This window comes from Gorilla gorilla, chromosome 1 (assembly GCF_029281585.2).
Source record: "Gorilla gorilla gorilla isolate KB3781 chromosome 1, NHGRI_mGorGor1-v2.1_pri, whole genome shotgun sequence".
NCBI lineage: Eukaryota > Metazoa > Chordata > Mammalia > Primates > Hominidae > Gorilla > Gorilla gorilla.
In genome coordinates, this window is record NC_073224.2 from 96,709,516 (window position 1) to 96,725,635 (window position 16,120).

A 16,120-nucleotide genomic window follows, 5' to 3' on the forward strand; every position below is an offset into this window, starting at 1 on the left:
GGGTGCCTGGGTCCCAGGTTGGGGGGATATGCCCCCTAGGGTCTGGCTGAAGGGGAGCAGTTGACTCAGAATCCCAGGATGACAGAGACCATGTGGCCTAACTCTTTTCCAAGTGGGGAAACTGAGGCTCAGAGAGATTAAACAATTTGAATTGATAAGACAGAGCCAGAACTCAGGTCTCCCGAGTCTACATCCAATCTCCCAGAGAAAGAAAGAAACATAGACCACTCTGTTCCTTCTATTATAGAGGTTGCAGGCACACTGAAGCCCAGAAATAGAATTTGAACCGAAGGCTGACCTCTGCACTTGAGGCACCTGGAAGGGGGGCCCAGGAGGAGTCAAAGGTGGCTCGGGAGGCAGCGGGAAGTTTGGAGATGGAGGCAAGAGGGTGTCCCCAAACCCTGCCAGATGTAACCTCTCCAAAGTTTTGAAGGAGAATCAAGACTCTGGTAGGGAGGGGCAGGCCAGGGCTAGAGGGGAACGGTGGGACTCCTAGCAGGCACCTGATGACATCTCTGGGTTTTGTTTACCCCTCGTTTACTGTTTCATTGCTGTTGAAGAGCTCTAGACTGAATCTATGCCTGAGTAGAGTAGTGATAGGGAGAAGTCAAAAGAGAGGAAAATACAGAACCTCTAAGATGTGTGTGAAGGTCAATGTCATAGCAAATATCAGACATGTGAACGGGAAAGGAGAGCGACTGTTTCCTTCTTCCAGTGGGGAAGGGGAAGCAAAGCTGCAGCATGCAGGACTGAGGCTGGAGAAGAGGCATCTCTGCAGTGAAGTGGGGGAGACTGGAAATGTCTGAGGAGTGAGGATGCCCATCAGAGTCAGGAGCAATCCCAGAAATGCCTACGGCTTTGCCTGGGGCTGGAAAGGGTATCTTTAACCTTATACCAGCTAGAAACTGGGGACAACGAGATGACCCAGGACAGGACCAGCTGGTCTAGGGGTGTTGTTGCTGCTCATTTGATGAGAAATCCAAAGGATGAGGGGCACAGAGAGGAAGGGGAACCCAGAAGGGGCAGAGAGAAAAGAAAAAATTCTGCTCCCGCCTTCTACTGGGAACAGTCAGAGGACAGGATTCCCCTGGAGTACCCCTGTTTCTCTGGGCACAGAGATGGAGTGAGGGGAAGCCAGCAGAGTGGGGCAGGTCTAAGTGTCCTGAGTGCAAAGAAAGCAGAGAGGAAGGGAGGGAGGGAAGGGGGGCTTTGGCCAGAGGCCTAAGGTGCCTGCTGGCTGGGCTGGGTCCATCTCTGGCCCCAGAGGGAACTCCCTGCAGAGGGATTATCAGCCTCTCCTCTAGCAAATCCACTCTCAGGGCACAAGGCTAACATCTGAATTCCCTAAATAACTGGCCCCCTCCGGGCCTGCAGTTGAGATTTTCCATTACAGGGACCTGGTAGGTCACATCTCACTTCCACGCTCCTTCCCTCTCTGGGTTACAGTCAGAAAGGGTGGGTAGGATGGGGCCAACAGGGCCTTCTCAGGGCCCCCTTCACCGAGCTCAGATTTGGTCTTGGGATAGAATGGGCAGAGGGAGGAAACAATGAAGGGAACAGATACCAGTTCAGCCCCTGTGTGTTAAGGAGAGAGTGAGAGGGGAGTAACGGGAAAGCCTGTGGTTAGACACCAGGAGAGACTGTCTAAAGCAAAGTCACTCCAGAGTGGCCCCGAGGCAGCTAGGGAGATCAACACTGGGGCAGCCTTGCCTGGGGGCTGTGGGAACAACATGATAAATTGGGGTTTAGGAAGCACCTGCTCCGTAGGTTCCTGGGTTAGAATTCCTGGGTAATCTTCTGCCCAGCCCTCTCCAGAACACAACCTGAGATAGAAGAGAAAACGTCAGTCCCCGAATCTGAAGGTGTGCAAACCTCAAGCACTCTAACAGTTTTCATCCCACCCCTCACCCCCGCTGGCACCTCCCAGTACTGCCCAGTCCTTCCAAAGGCCCTGGCTCTGGTCCCTGTGGCCAAACTCAATACCGGAAAGGATGTGCCCTTCCTCTGCCCCTACAGCCTGCTGGGGCTCCCTGCCATGCCCTGCATTTGGGCGAGAGCACAGCCCGAGGGGCACTGCTGCTCACATATTTAGGGCTCAGAGAAATCAAAGAGTGGGCAGGACACCCAGGGCCTATACTTCCACCATGCATCACTGACCACCCTCCCTGCCCAGTGAGAGCTGAGGCTCTGGAGTGGTCTACCTCCTTCTTGTCCATCACGAACCTCAGGCTCCAGGATATTAACAGGTGTAGACACCTGATCGTTTGATCCGGAGTGCCTGGGTTGGGCTACTGTTTCTTCAAACACAGTCAGTGGTACCAGTTTGGATCAAGGCCCTTGGAGTAAGAGGAGCAAAGGACAGAGAGAGAAAGACTTGAAAGCAGGAGGATGGAAGGCCAAGATGCCTGGGCTGGGGAGTGGGCTGAGAGAAAGTCACAGATCAGGAGGGGGATCCACCAAGGGCAAAGTGGGGATGGAGTGGTCCTGAATCAAATATTTGGTTGGTAAGAAGTGTGTGTGTGTGTGTGTGTGTGTGTGTGTGTGTGACAGAGAGAGAGAGACCAAGACAGTTGGAGAGAGACAGGAGTGTGTATGTGCCTGTGTACAGATGTGTGCTAGTTAATGACTGGGAGGACCTGAGCGTTGGGCCCTGTGTGAGGTATGAGACAGCACGGTGGTACCAAACCGCATTCCAAAGGAGGAGCTCCTCAGGGGAGAGGACAACACTCATTTGGATGTGTGGTCAATCTGCTATGAATCGGTTGTCTGTATGCAAGCATGAGTACAGAGGTGCGTGTGAGTCCGTGAGTGCGCATCGCTTCTCGGCCTTTTGGCTAAGATCAAGTGTGGAGTCCGTGTGTGCGTGCATGTGGGCCATTGGGGAGCTCATGTGAAGCTGGGTGTGGGTGTACGTGAGAGTCCATGGGAGAATGTGTGTGTGCACAGGGAGGGGGTGGGGACGCTGCTCAGCTGCAGATGGGCTTTCAAGGTCTCCAAGAAACAGTTTTGTTTCCTAAGTGACTGGCCTCCTGGGGCCTCCAGCCCAGACTTGAAGGTTGTTTCAAGATCATGAAAGAGAGAGAGGAGGAGGGAGAGTGGGAGGGAAGGAAGAGCTGGGAGGCTGTATCACCCCCATCATCCCTCCTCCCGCCCCGTCACCCCACTTCTCTCCCCCAGTCCTGATTTGGGCCCAGCTCTCCAGCCCTGCTCCTCCGGTCCTCCTCTCGGCTGCCAACCCCCCTCTGGGCATCTCTCCTTCTTCTCCTTCTTCCATTCCCTCTAACTCTCCTTTCTTTTTTTCTTTAGGGCCTGTGGTCTTGTCACTGCTATCAGGCTTCCGAGGTCTTCTGGGGGTGTGGGTGGAGTTTTTCTGCTTCCAAAGGGAACCCACCTTGGGGGATGAGATGAGGGGAGCCGGGAAGGCCTGGACTGGCCATGACAAGTGTCCAAGAAAGATGACTTCTCATTCTCCCTGCCTCTCCAGCCCTCTGTCCTCCCACTCCCTCAGGTTATAGTGACCTGTTAAAAGGTTGGGATCGGCCAGGTGGGGTGGTTTATGCCTGTAATCCCAGCACTTTAGGAGGCCGAGGTGGGCGGATCATGAAGTCAGGAGTTTGAGACCATCCTGGCCAACATGGTGAAACCCCGTCTCTACTGAAAATATAAAAATTAGCTGGGAGTGGTGGCACATGCCTGTAATCCCAGCTACTCGGGGAGCTGAGGCAGAAGAATCGCTTGAACCAGGGAGTCGGAGGTTGCAGTGAGCCGAGATCGTGCTAGTGCACTCCAGCCTGGTGACAGAGTGAGACTCTGTCTCAAAAATAAATAAATAAATAAATAAATATATAAATAAATATATAAATAAATAAAAAGGTTGGGCTCAGAGCCCCAGAGTGGCTGTCCAAGTCCTGCTGCTGTCTCAGTTTCCTCACTGGACTACAAGGATGGTGTTGAATTTTCTCCCCATCTCTCCTTTAACATCTGCTCCTCCGTTTTCTTTTTGGTCTTTCTTTAATTTTTATTTTATTTATTTTTTCTTTATCTGTTAAACCATTCCTTCAACATGGTCTTTCTTTTCAGTCTACTCAAAGTAGATTCTAAAAATCTCTGCTGGCTGGGCGCGGTGGCTCATGTCTGTTTTCCCAGCACTTTGGGAGGCTGAGGTGGGTAGATCACCTGAGTCCATGAGTTCAAGACCAGCCTGGGCAACATGGTGAAACCTGTCTCTAATAAAAATACAAAAAAATTAGCTGAGCGTGGTGGCATGCGCCTGTAGTCTTAGCTACTCAGAAGGCTGAAGTGGGAGAATCACCTGAGCCCAGGGAGGTTGAGAGGCTGCAGTGAGCCAAGATTGCACCACTGTACTCCAGCCTGGGCAATCGAAGTGAGACCCTGTCTCAAAAACAACAACAACAAACAACAACAACAACAAGAACAGCAACAAAAAACAATAAACAGACAAAAAAAATTCTTCTCTCTCCCTTAAAAAAAAAGGACAGATTCTCACTCTGTCACCCAGGCCGGAGTACAGCGGCATGATCAACTGCAGCCTCGACCTCCTGGGCTCAAGCCGTCATCCTGCCTCAGCCTCCAGAGTTGTGCATCTATTGGCACGTGCCACCACACCCAGCTGGTTCTGTCATTTTAATCTCTCCCCTAGAGTATTTTTATTATCCTCTTTATTGTTAAAACCACACTGTTTAGAATTTAGAAAATAGGATGCAAAAGCACCCAGAAGCATTTTCCCCAGTCTCTGCCTGTGCTGCATTCCCACCTCCTTTCGTCCTTACTTCTCTCTGGATTCAGATAGCTTCATGTTGTGTTCTGCCTGTGTCTTCCTCAAGTGGAAGTCCCAAGGGAGAAAAAGGAAAGGACCCATGGTGTAGCCCAGGGAACCCATGTCAACCCTTCCCAGGAGCATGAAGGCCTGGGCTATTCTGTGCCTCTGCTTTCCCTCCTGTCCTCTCACAGTCCCCACCATGGTCCAATGCAATGGACTCTTGCCTGAAAGTCAAGTCAGCTGAGGCTAGTCCTGCTGAAGCCACTAACCACCTGTGTGATGTTGGACAAGAGGCTTCTCTACTCTGACCTTGGCATCTTCATCTGAATGACAAGGAACGGGATGAGAAAATCTGTGAGTAATCCCAGCACTTTGGGAGGCATGAGGTCAGGAGATTGAGACCATCCTGGCTAATGCGTGAAACCCCATCTCTACTAAAAATACACAGGCACACAAAATTAGCTGGGCATGGTGGCGGGCACCTGTAGTCCCAGCTACTCAGGAGGCTGAGGCAGGAGAATGGCTTGATCCTGGGAGGTGCAGGTTGCAGTGAGCTGAGGTTGCGCCACTGCACTCCACCCTGGGTGACAGAGCGAGACTCTGTCTCAAAAAAAGAAAAAAAAAAAGAAAATCTCTGAGGTCCCTCTCCAGTTCTGATGATCCCCAAATTCCAGGCTATTTCTGCCTCAGCGCACAGCTCAGCTCAGGTAAACAGCAGGAGTTACCTGCAGGTTGTACCTGTGTGAGAACCATCAGCTGGAGTCCTGGGTTCAGAAGGAGATCCAAGAGGGTAGGTTGTCCTGTCTTGTTTGTGAGCATGGAGGCAGGTGCTCCCATTTTGTTTATTATGACTCATAGAAATGAATCGAATCCCTTTAACTCTTGGCATGGAAAAAAGGAAGGGCTCCGGTTTGAGCAAAGGCTACCCTGGGTTCTTACAGAGCACCACTGTGAGAAGTGGGACAGGGTCTGGGTGTCTTTGGGGGAGGAAGGCAGGGCTGGTGGTGAGACTGGGAAAACCTGACATCTCTTGGCTGGTATCTGATCAGCAAATACCAGGGGAGTCTGTTTGCAAAGATTCTTTGGGCTGGGAAAAGTGTGTTGAGGATATGGGGAGGACGGGGTTAATGGGCCCTGCTGAGTGTGAGGAGCAAGGGTCACAGCTGGACCCTCCAGGGTTCCTGTTAGCCTTTGATTCCATCTGGGCAGGGAGGGAGAGGCCCCCCAGCCCCCTGAGGCAGGTTTGCTTTGGCCAGAGATCTGAACCAACCACTGGCCCAGAGCACCCCGCCTCCCCGCTCCCCCTATCAAGAGGCAGCTGGCTTGGCCCCCAGCCTCCTTCTTCCCACCTCCTTCTTCCCTTACCAGGCCCCCTCCACTTGGCCCAGGATACAGCTCTGTTTATCTGCCTGTCCCCTGTGGCATTCTGTATGCTCAGAGAGTTCAGGATGCCCTGCAAACATCTGGCACACAGGGCCACTGCCTCCCTCCCACATAGCAGCCTCTCCTCGGAATTTCAGGGAGCTTGGCCTCCTCTGTGCCTCAGTGTCTCTGAAAGTCCAAGATTCTTTTACTTTTGTGCTCCCCTCTGGATGTTCTCACCACTGCCCCCTTGAGGAATGTGAGTGCCCTCTGGGTGACTTAATAAACAGAACATGTGCTTTTTGATGTTATTGCATCATTTAGACATTCAACAAGCATTTGTTGAGCACGTACTTTATGCTATATTCTGTGTAAGGTACTAGAAAGACAGTTACAATCAAGGCAAACAAGATCCCCACCCTCATTGTCCTTTTTCTCAGAATCTCATGCCATTTAGTCACTAAATCCCCCCATCCATTCTTGACCTTGTCCTCCCAAGCTCATAGTCCTCAGGGACTCCCCACTTCCATTTCCTCAAACTTTCCCCACTTCTTTACCTCTACTTTTGCTGAGTGAGGTTGAGTGGGCCTGGCTCTGCCTCCTGCCTAGATGATTCTCCCAACCCAATGACGCGGGAGCAAAGGCTGGGCAATGGCGTATTGGAAATCGTATTGGAAATCACTCTGGATTAGACTAGAGGGAGGGCAGATGCTTTCAGTGTGGGACTTGCTCTACAGTTAACCAGCTGTGTGCACTTGAATAAGTCCTTTACCTCTCGTCAATAAAGTAGTGGGTGGAGGGTTGGACTAGCTAAGGATTCTCACCCTTAGCTGCATGTTAACATCCCATGCCCAGGCCTCATCTTCAGGTACCATGTTTTTAATTGATCTAAGGTGGGGCTTAGGCATCAGTGTTTTGTTTTGTTTTTTGAGACTGAGTCTCACTCTGTCGCCCAGGCTGGAGTGCAATGGCACAATCTCAGCTCACTGCAACTTCCACCTCCCAGGTTCAAGCGATTCTCCTGCCTCAGCCTCCTGAGTAGCTGGGATTACAGGCATGCACCACCACACCTGGCTAATTTTTGTATTTTTAGTAGAGACGGGGTTTCACCACATTGGCCAGGCCGGTCTCGAACTCCTGACCTCGTGATCCACGCACTTTGGCCTCCCAAAGTGCTGGGATTACAGGCGTGAGCCACTGCGCCCAGCCGCATCAGTATTTTTTTTAACTCCCCAGATGAATCAACAGGCAGATTTGAGAACCACTGAACTATATTGTCCCTAAGATCTGTAGCTCATCATAGCTAACGGTTAGTGAGCACTTATTATAGATTGCATGTTTGTGTCTCCCCAGAATTTACAGATTGAACCTCTGATGTGATGGTATTAGGAGGTGGGGCACTTGGGAGATAATTAGGTCATGAGGGTGGGATTAGTGCTCTTTTAAGAGGAGGCATGAGAGAGCTTTCTTCTTCTCTCTGCTGGCCATCATGTGGGGTACACAGCAAGAAGGTGGCTATCTGCAAACCAGGAAGGGACCCCTCACCAGATACTGGATCTGCCAGCACCTGGATCTTGGACTTCCCAGTCTCCAGAACTAATGAAGACAGCATGTAGTACTTAACTTAGTCCTCACAACTCTATTTTACAGATGGGAAAACTGAGGCACATAGATCCTAAGCTTACCCAAGTAGGGGGGCTGCGGTTCAAACCTGGTTAGTTTGTTTCCAGAGCCTGCATATTTAACTTCCATGCTGTAAGGACCCACTGAAGCTTCTCCTTTGGGTTCTTGTCCCCAGGAGTAAATGACCAGAACTGTCTGGATGCAGTGGTGACAGTGAGGAGTGCTCCAGAAGATAAAGGGGAAGAAAAAGTGCCAACTCTTGTGCATCTGTGTTGAGCCAGGTATTGCTGGCTGCTGGTTGCTCACCATAGCGTTTAGAGGGTGGTGGGAGCCCAGAGAAGGGGGAGATGGTTCTCAGTTGGAAGAATCAAAAAGGTCTTCATGGAGGAGGTGGCATTCTAGTTGGGCCTGGACAGATAGGTAGGATCTGACTCAGAGAGATAAAGGAGAAGGAACAATGTGAGCACAGGCACAGACAGCAGAAGCACTCTGCACAAGGAAGGAATATGGGCGGTACTACTGGAAATAGATATTGGAGCCATTTCATGGAGGGCCTTGAATGCCACAGTAATTGCCACTCTAATTGCTAGTGTTTCCTAAAAAGGCTCTGATGATAAGAATCACCTGGGTGCTTGTTAAAACTATAAAAGAACAGGCACATTTCTTCAAGATTCTGATTCATGAGGGTGGGCGTGGAGAGTGGGAACCTGTATTCCTACCACCAAGCGAGTTTGAGAAATATTGCTATAAACAATATGGAGCCACTTAAAGTTTTTCAGCAGGGGAGTAATCTCATTGAAATTGCATTCTAGGAAGGCTCATTTGATGGCAGGGTGTGTGCCTGTACGTGGACGGGGTGTTGGGCTGGAAGGGAGAGACTGATGGGGGCTATAGGTGGTGAAGGTCTGGAGCAAGACAGAGAGGAGACAGGGATGGATGAAAAAGATGTTTGGGAGGTAGAATTTCAGTATTTGGCAGCTGATTGGACATCAGAGTAAGGAAGGAAGCAGTTGGAGATGGTGGGGGTGGTGAGGACGTTGGTGCAAAGTTAACTAAAATAAGGGTAGGGGAGAAAGGAGATTGGGAAATAAGCCGCAAGTTTGCATGCGGGCATATGAAGGTTGAGGTGCTCCAGGCAGGGCTTCAGATGAAGGCACTTGGTGGGTGATAGAAATGAGGACTGGAGCTTGGGAGAGGGCATGGGCCATGGGAATCCCCTGCATGGAGGGGAACACTGAGCCAGGAGAGCAGAGGAGATGGCCCAGGCAGGGGAGCTAGAGGACAGAGGTCTTTGGATCCTGGATAGTAACACCTATGGTAGAAGAAGAGGATCTGGAAGACGGCAAGGTAGGGAAGCCAGAGAGATGGAGAATTAGGCCGAGTAGAGGGGCCAGGAAGCTGAGAGAGGAACAAGTTTTAAGGGGCAGAAAACAAACAGTTTCAGATTTCAGATGCCAGGGGGAAAGGAAAGCTGGTCACTTTTTTTTTTTTTTGTCAACTCAGAGGTCACTGGTGTGTCCTTTGGGAAAACCATTTCCATGTCAGGTTGAGTTTGGAAATAAACCTGTGAAGGGTTGAGGAGTGTGGTGAGGAAGCTGAGGCAGGGCATAGGTTATCCTCTCCCAAGGGGATTGTGGGAGATGGAAGGGGAAAGAAGACTGGGTAAACTGAGACAGCAGATGGGGGAAGCAGTGAACAGTAGAGACCCATTTAGAAGCCTCCTCTCCTTTGCCACTGGTCCCACTCCGCCCGTGGGCCCTAGCTTTGATCATAATGGGGCACCATGACACACATGTTTTCATTTCACCTTCACAACAATCCTCAAAAAATAATGAGATCGGTACTCTAGTAATTCTCACTTTACAGATGATGACACTGAGGCTAGAGAAAGTGAGTAACGGGATTCAGGCTACACAGCTGGCAAATTCAGGTCTGTGCTGTCTGCTTCTGAAATCCCAGCCCCCAAGCTTTTTACTTAATTGAAAACACAGAAGCTTTATTTCTTACGCCTGAGCTCCTGATTGGTAACCTGGCTCATCCCCTGATTTCCAGGTTCGTTCTGGCCAGTCCCCTTTCCCCAGGGCTATCCAGTTCAGGAGCTGGGATCCTTCATGCCAGTGCTCAGGGCCTCAGTACCAGCTGGATTCCCCGTCACCCTGCCCTGCTGGCTGGTTGGACCTCTGCATCTTTGTTGTCTCCCAGCTCCTTCTGAGGACAATAATTTCTATGGTATAGATGCGGCCCACAACATGGCTGAAGGCTTGTGCTGTGGAGTCAGAATGCCCGGAGAAGAAATCCTAGGTCTACCACTAATTGGACACATTTTTTTTTTGAGACAGGGTCTTGCTATGTTGTCCAGGCTGGAGTGTAGTGGTGCAACTGTGGCTTACTGCAGCCTCACCTTCCTAGGCTCAAGCAAACCTCCTGCCTCAGCCTCTTGAGTAGCTGGGACTACAGTTGGTGCCCACCATGTCTGGCTAGTTGTTTGTTTTTTTGAAAAATTTTTAGTAGTGACAGGGTCTTGCTATGTTGCCCAGGCTGGTCTGGAACACCTAGGCTCAAGCAATCCTCCGGCCTTGGCCTCCCAAAGTGCTGGGATTACAGGTGTGAGCCACTGTGCCTGGCTTGGGCAAATTTTTTAGCTTCTCTGAACTTCAATTTTTTTTTAACAGCTCTAACTTATAGAGTCATTTTGAGAATTACAGTGCCCAGTGAAGGTTAGCAATTATTTTATGCCCTTGATTTCCAATGTCCTGGCCTTCAGACTGTGATTTCTTTTTCAGCTTGATCTGATCTCCAGCGTCCTTCCTGCCCTACAGGACAGAACTCAGCCCTTCCTAGGCTGCTTAGGAAGCCAGCCTGGTTGTTTCCTAAGGGGTGGAAGGTTCAGGTTCTGAAATAAGAGGAGGAACTTTCTATCAGCTGTAGATGGAAGTGACTAGTGTATGATGGACTCCAGAGGAACTAACAGTGTCCACTGTGGAGGTGACATGACCAAAAGAGAGGAAGGGCCCAGATTCCTTCTCTTGTCACTCGGCGTGTCCTCACTTCCTCAGTCACTCAGCAAATGTCTGTTGAGCTTCTACTCCTTACCAGGAAACTCTGTAGGCTTTGGGGAAGGGCAAAAAAGAGTTAACAGTGGCTTTGAGAAGCTCACAGCCAGGATGGAGAGGCAGATATAAACAAGCCCTGTAATTACAATGCAGAGTGGGAAACTCTACCAAGGAGCTGAGAACAGGGTGCAGTGGGAGCAAGGGGGTGGGTCGCGTTAGCATCAAAACTCTGGGCCCCCGCTCTCTCCCATGGCCAGCTCGGTCACCCCCACTGTTCCATCTGTTTCTTTGTTTTTGCAGAGTCTTTATTTCTGGCTTTGTTTTCCCTTCACTTTCCTAATAGAGAGCCTTTGGAAAAATTCCACCCTTGTTTCAGTTGGAACAGGGAAAAGGAGAATTGTCTACTCTTCAGCCAAAATAACCAAGGGGTGCCGGGTTCCTGGAGAGTCCAGGTGGACAAGCAGAGGAAGCAGGGACTGTCCAGAGGGAGCCAGGGGAGAGCCTGCAGAGCAGCAGGCATGGGGCAGGGAGAGGTGAAAACACAGGATGAGCTGTGCCTGGCTGGAAGGCCCAGGCGGCTGTGTGCCTCGAGTCCTCTTCCAGAGCTCTCTCTGCATCTCCTGTCCTCTGTTCTGATTGGAAGAGAGAGTTGAGACTTCTTCCACTTCAGAGAATCCTGTAAAGCCTTGTTACATTGCTCTTTCCCCACCCAGGTAGCTGTGAAGGGCTGGGACCCCAGAGTTAGAAGTGAGTCTTTGACATTATTCACAGCAGAGGGCTGTGTATGTGTGTGTCTGTGTGTGTGTGTGTGTGTGTGTGTGTGAAATCCCTCCTTTCCTCTCCCTCTTTCCCCATACCACCACACACACAACGCTCGTTGTTCCCTGGGCCTTCAATTCTGCATTTATCCATTCAACACATATTTATTGAACACTCACTATGTGCTGGAAGCTGGAGCTGTGTAGTGGAAAAAGTTATTTCAGAAGGTTGCATAAGCACCAGATATGCATGTGTGTGCCTGAATATATGCACATGTAAGTATGAATCAATGTGGGCAGGCTAGGGAAACAGGAGGAAGAAGGGAAGAAGAATGTTTGGGAAACTGAAGTTTGGGCATCAGGTAGCTTGCATTTGCATCTGGGTGCTACCATTTGCTAGCTGTGTGACCTCGGGTAAATTATATGAGCTTTCTGTGCTTCTGTCTCCCAGCTGTAAAATAGAGATACTCGTAGTATTCACCTCATGGGGTTGTTGTGAAAGCTGAATGAATGAATGTGCACAGAGTGTGTGCAACGGTGCCCAGCATGAAGTAGGTGCTCTGTAGGTATTAGCAATTGTTCCCTTCTAACCCCACTCAGAGCTGGGTGGAGACAAACTCGTAAATGACTGGCAGTCACCTGGTGCTACCTGCCTCCTGCCCCCTGAGGCTCATCTACAACACTCAGCCCACAAATCTCTGTCTAACCAAACCACTGCCATCTCCTGCCCTTGGCTGACCCCCACCCCACCCTAGGCTGCTCAGGGTAGAGAAGAAGTAATATCACACAGTGGGGGTTGCTTCAGTCCCACGCTACCCTCCAGACATATATCTGAGCTGTCAGTTCCCTCTTAGCAGACTGGGAATGGAGAAGTGGGATGGGTGAGCATCTGGGGTGGAGCCCAGGCTCCCAGCACCCACCCGATGGGATTGGGGAACAAAGAACTTGTCAGGAGGTCAGAAGGGAGACCGAGGGGATTCCAGCTCTGAGGAATCCATGTGTGGCATTTGAGTGTGGGTGGCAGCTGGCATGAATCCTTGGTTCAGAACTGGCAGGGCCCCCTCAGGAGTCAGGGCCAGGTCATGCCAAAGCCCCAGTGGCATTGCGGCTCTGCTATTCCTGAACAGCTGTGCTGCTCCCCTTGGCATAGGGTTCAAGAATGGGGGCAGGAGTGTGGGCCTAGCCAGGGAAAGAGGAGGGTTCAGAGAGTAGACACACACACACACACACACACACACACACACACTCACACACACAATCCACCATGAAGGTGCAGATGCCTGGCTCAGGGAGAAAAGAGGGGAGGGAGAGGGTGGAAAGCGAATGTGTGTGTGTGTGTCAGGGGGGAGATGGCTTTGTGGTTCTGTGAGTGTGTTTGGTGTTTGGGTGTGCATAATGTCTCTGTGTTTATCTTTGTGTGTGCACTTCTGTTTCAGTGTGTCTCTGAATGAGTTTGTTATCAGGGCGAGGGTAGGTTTCTGCGCTACTTCTGTCTCTGACTCTGCTTGAGCCTCTCAGCAACTCAGCAGAGAGAATTTTCCCTTCTGGGAGGGTGGGAAAATATAGCTCATCAGGGCAGTATGGGCCAATGCTTTATAAACACACATAAATCACAGGACATTCTTGTGTGTGATCCTTAGCTCCCCACAAAGCTAGGGTTGATACACATTTAAAAGAGAGAGAGCTGAGTCCTATGTGTATGCTTGTGCCATTTCTATATGTCTGACAGTCTGACGAGCATGTGTGCTTATGTATTTGATGTATTTGTCACTTTGTCCCCATGGCAGTATCTGTGTCTACAGCTTGGTATATACTCATGTGTGCTAAGCCCATATTTAACTGTGTCCCTAGTGACGTTTGTCTTTAAGCAGCAACATAACAGGAGTTAGAAGCACAGGCTCCACAGTGAGGCGATCCGTTTCGAATCCCTGTGTGGACAGTAACTAATCCATTAACCTTGGACAAGTTTCTTAACTTTTCTATGCCTCAGTTTTCTCACAGGGATAATAATAGCACATGAGGATAAATGAGATCACATTTAGTGCCTGACACAGGTCAGCATATGTGAATGGTCCTGTCTTTGAACGTGCTCCTCTCTGAGAGCTGTCTGCTTGGTTGTGACTGCAGTGTGTCACATCTCAGCTGGATTATAAACTGCTTTTGGGCAGAGCGTGGGTCTCAATTATCTTTAACAATACTCATGACACCTCAGTGTCACCTTGGTGTCTTGTGTATATGTCATCTTGAGGTGAAATGAGACCTGTTTCATGTGAAACAGGACGGGTGTCGGATGCAGGCCCACGCCTGGGGTAGTACATGGAGGGCAGGTGGGAAGCTGGTGATGGCAGTGACAACACAGCCCAGCCGGGCATCAGGGTCCCTCATGGTCACTACTGCATACCTGCCAGGTCTCTCTGCAAACCCATGCTCCCTCCTCCTTCGTGTCTCAATCTGGCCTGGAAACTCACTGAAGGGCTTCCTTCCTCCTTTCTCTGCTCACCCCACCCTAGGGCACCAGCCTAGGTGCTGGGAGGCCTGTGTGTGTTTTTAATGGATGAGATGAGTGCCCTCCAATCTACACCATGCATCGCTGTTTTGCAGCTTGTGTGTGTTTGCGCATGGCTCTGTGGGGGTGTGTTTCTGGGAGCCGTCTTTCTGTCTGATCCCCGCTCCATTACAGTGGGGACATGTGTCTGTGTGTGTGACGTGCCTCGTGCCTGGGGTTTGTTCTCCTCCCCCAGCTTTCCCAGTTACATAAGCAGCTGAGGGGTCCGTCAGGCCTGGGCTGTGGGCTCCCTCTGCTGGCCGCCTCTGGAACCCGCAGTCTGGGGAGGGGCCTGCTGAAGACACTGTTCTCTCCTTGGGCCTTATCCCCTCTGGAGGGAGACACCAACCCAGTTCTCAACGCCAACCTGCCCCCAGCTCCTTCCCAGCCCCAGGCCACAGGGTAAGAGAGGATACCTCGCCTCCCTGAAGACCCCTCTCATCATGCTCATACTGGGGGTTGGTTATGACTTGTTTATGAAATGTATCCCTAACATATAGAACTATGTTCCCTGAGGGCAGGGGAGCAGGCCCGCCTTGTTTACCATGGCATCTCCAGTGCCCAGTACAAGGCCTGGCCCAATCAATATTTGTTGAATGACTGAGTTTACAGGGTGGAGAGGCTTGGGAGGAGGGACAGTGAGGTGTAGGAAGATTTGGGGCTTTGGGGACAGACAAGCCTGGGCTGAAGTCACCCCTAAGCCACTTAAAAACTGTGTGGCCTTGGGCAAGGTACTTAACCTGCCTAACCTCAAGTTTCTCTTCTGTTAAATGACACCACCTTGCAAAATATGCTATAAGGACTAGGACTAATATCCAAAAGGGCCTTCTTGTGTAGGCATTTCATAAATGACATCTATCATTATTACAATTGGTAACATCTTTCATCCCTCAAGCATCATGAAGGCATTAAATCCACTTGATAATTAAATCCATTATAAAGGGAGAGACGTGTTCTTCCAAAAGCTTCCCCTATGAGTTTCAGTTTTCACATAGCTCGATATGCCTGTGGATGGATTTAGATGATGAGGTTCTGGAGCAACCTTCTGGATATTTCAAAGTGGGAATAAACAGGCACCCTATTGCCCTGTTCATGGGCCAGTGCTGGCAGTCCTGGGAAGTGAGGGCTGGACCTCTGATTGCCCTTCAAGGCCTCAGTTTCTCTGGCTTCTCCAGGGTTCCTCAATGTGGCTTCTACTGGCAACCCCATGAGCATCTTCTCAGAGTCAGGCACTGTGCCACACTTGAGGAATACAATGTCAAGGAAGGTCTGGTCTGGCCTGTGCCACTTACCCTCTCTGGGCCTCAGTTTCCTCTTCTGTAAAGGGGGGGGGTGAGTGAGTGGGAGGGAAGGGGGATGAGAGGGGAGAGGGAGGATGTTGGAGGGTAGAGGGTGGTAAATGGGCTCTGGGGTCACCTCCCACTGACAGCCACTCTGACAGCCTTGGCTTTGCAAACCTGGCCATCTCTTCTCCCCATTCTGGTCTCATCCTTCCTGCCCCTGCCTACTTCCCATCTTTACAGTTCAGGAAGAGACAGAGCACCTGGGAAGGGTGCCTCCTCCATTCTCCCACCTCCAGGGCAAGCCCCACTCTTCCTAGAACAATGTTCATCTCTTCCCACTGTCCTGAACATAGAGACTCCTTCACCTAAATGCCAGGTCTAAACTAGGTCTAAACTAAGCCTCTTAGGAAGCAGTTCAAATAATAATTCAAAACCTAAAACAAAATAATCCTTCTTTATCTCCCATTTCGTGTTAGTTTCCTGTGCCAAACACTTTATGTACATTACCTATCATCACAATAACCCTTCGGGTGATGTGATCAACCTCAATTCAATTTGCAGAGGAGAAAACTGAAGTTGAAGAAGGTTAAACAACTGGGCTAGGATCACCCAACCCAGAAATGACGTCACATGGACGGCCCCCTCTCCTAATCCATTTTTCTTTTGGTTTTGCCCTCTGAGGGGGTGAAAAACAGGTCTCCAGTGACCTTCTGGAT